At 38.9% G+C, this 2,787-nt stretch overlaps 1 long non-coding RNA gene across 1 annotated transcript in view; it reads left to right on the top strand.

Moving 5' to 3' along the window:
• Window positions 1–1,356: 1,356 nt before the first annotated feature.
• Window positions 1,357–2,787, top strand: part of LOC148415265 (uncharacterized) — a 5,566-nt gene continuing 4,135 nt past the window's right edge. Inside the window, exon 1 of the long non-coding RNA XR_015867468.1 lies at window positions 1,357–2,057. This is a non-coding gene — a long non-coding RNA (uncharacterized LOC148415265). The remainder of the gene's footprint in view (window positions 2,058–2,787) is intronic.

Below are 2,787 nucleotides of genomic sequence, written 5' to 3'. Positions count from 1 at the left end.
GACATAATCTACTGTACAGTTGCATTAAATAACAAATACAAAGGATAAATGACTTTTACCTTTGGAAAGACGTGACTTGTGCTGAGATAAGCAGAGATGAGCAGAGATGAATGCTCTAAGTCAATACGGTAAATCAGATATGCTATTGGTCTTACAGTGTCAAAGTAACTTTTTCAGTCAGGGTTTTCTCTACTTCCTTCCATCCCAACCAGCTGTGCCATCAAGCTAGATAAAGGCGTTCGGCCAATAGCATATCGGCACTTCTGTGATTGACGTGTGACGCCGGCCAATAGCATCTCCGTGAGTGAGACCGGGTGACCTTAATCGACCAATAGCATATTGGCGTCTCCTTGACTGACTGATAATTATTCGCACTTTTTTTTTAAACGGTTGGAATGTATTGACATCTTATTGATTAAAACACATTTAAATCTGTGACGATTTTATGTCCTGCAATCGGCACACTTAATTTCATGTCAACTGTTTTTCCCGACGTGATTTGAGCACGGTGGAAGCGGAAAGGTGGTTGTGTGTGTTGCATTTACTAGGCAGCACACTTATGGCTTGTTCGAGCATCAGTTCACCTTTGGTTACAACTCACAAAATTGCAACAATGACGCTGTCCCAATGCATATCGGGAGATCGCCGACTAACCTGACATGCAGACTTGTCTAGCAACCATTATATGGCGCTGTATCATCACCCGTAATAGGGTGCAGAGATTAACCTCTTGAGTTAATATGGCAACGCATATAGGCTATTGGTCTTACAGTGTTACAGTAACTCTTTCAGTCATGGTGCAAATCACGGAGATACTAAAACATCATCCTCTTATTTCTTCCTTTACCGCTGCTAGTAATTTTAGAAGCTATGTCTAACAGATAAAGTTTGCAAAGTCTTCAAAACATTCCGTTTTTCACTCATTTTGTCTACTTCCTTCCATCCTGTCCCATCAAGCTAGATAAAGGCGTTCGGCCAATAGCATATCGGCATTTCTGTGATTGACGTGTGACGCCGGCCAATAGCATCTCCGTGAGTGAGACCGGGTGACCTTAATCGACCAATAGCATATTGGCGTCTCCTTGACTGACAGATAATTATTCGCACTTTTTTTTAAACGGTTGGAATGTATTGACAATTAATTAAAAAAAAACCACACATTTAAACCAATGACAATTCTTTGTCCTGCAATCGGCACATTTAATTTCATGTCAGCTGTTTTTCCCTTTAGCTGTACAAACACTACACTTAAATGGTAATATATTTAGACACCGTGAGTGAGACAGTCAGTGTGAGATTGTAAGACCAATAGCGTTCACGTTACCGCCATAAGTATCTATTAATGATTGTAGATGACGCAACTGCTGAATATATATTGACGCAGTTAGGCGAGAACATTTCTACATACTCAATGGCTGGTTTGACGGAATGCTCGCAAGACGAGAGGTTTGCTCGTAAGCGGAGGACAAAATTCTCCCTGATCCACGCTCGTAAGGCTGAATGTTCGCAAATCAGGATGCTCGTAAGCAGGGGGCTGACTGTAATTAGTTACGTTACAATATTACTGTATTTGAATTGTAGTACATTACACTACTATTGCATTACTTTTATGTTACTTTCACCACCTTAAGTGGAAATATAGATTTGCCAATTTAAATGTAGCTCATTACTCTCATTACACCCAGTGATTGTACAACCAGTACAAATCATTGCATCTGTCTTGCATTGTAAACCTTGAAAGACAATTTTTTTTCTATGTATTTTAATCCCTTTATAATTCACAGTAGCTTCACAACATAGAGATGCATTATTTATGCATTATTTTAGGCAAAAACAGTTAGTGGATTTCACAATTTCAATGTTAACCCATAAGAACCTAGACCCATTTATCCTTGAAGGAAAATAATGCGGTATATACCACAGACCAAGTGGACCACATAAAACTAATTTTTGATGTTTTTTTTTTTTTCAAAATAAGAGTTTTTCATACCTAAGATCTGCATTGTTACATATTTGTCACATTGGGCGTCAGTCGTAAAGATGTTCTTAATTTAACGGTAAGTAAACATGACCATTCTTAGTGCTTAGTAACATGAAAACTGCCTTTTTATTTGCATTTTAACAACATATATTAAAACTCTGACTTTAATAACAAGATTTAACAAAATTATTCAGCTTTGCTTAGTGTAACAAAATAAATATTGGAATTGTATCAAAGATAAATAATACTGCTTATTTTGGGGTATTTAACAAGCTACCATGGGTATAGAGAACTGAACAACAAATCTGTAAACATTAGTTGTGCAAATAGAAAAAAGAATGCTGAAGAAAAATAGAACCCACATCATCAGCACCATGTCTGAAACATTTTCAAAGTTCGTTCATTTGTTAAGTATCGGACAAGCCTTTTAGCCTATGCCAAATGGTAAGACTTGAAACAGATTCGTTCCTCAGTGAAGCAAAGACGCATATCACATTTTTCACAGAGGGTGGTAGTTGCGTGGACTTTGCAGAGTTTGCAGCGTCCACGTTTTTCACATTTCAAAGGCCAGTGTGCAACTTGATCAGAGCGAACATCATCTGGAACTCCAGCACGAACCCTCTTGGGGGGTGGTGGTGGTGACGGAGATGCTTCGCTAAGTGATGGTCGGCCTCTTCGTGCCTGCGTAAGAATGAGGCTAGTGGCAACAACTGCCTGGAAGCTTTTTTGTCGCAGTGTATTTTTGACACCAAGTAGTTTACAGTCACGGCGGTAGATCAACCATGCATTAACCGGACCTAACATGA

The sequence above is a fragment of the Hippichthys cyanospilos genome, chromosome 12 (assembly GCF_059441005.1).
Source record: "Hippichthys cyanospilos isolate Australia breed blue-spotted pipefish chromosome 12, RoL_Hcya_1.0, whole genome shotgun sequence".
Taxonomy (NCBI): domain Eukaryota; kingdom Metazoa; phylum Chordata; class Actinopteri; order Syngnathiformes; family Syngnathidae; genus Hippichthys; species Hippichthys cyanospilos.
This window is presented reverse-complemented; position numbering and strand designations above follow the sequence as displayed.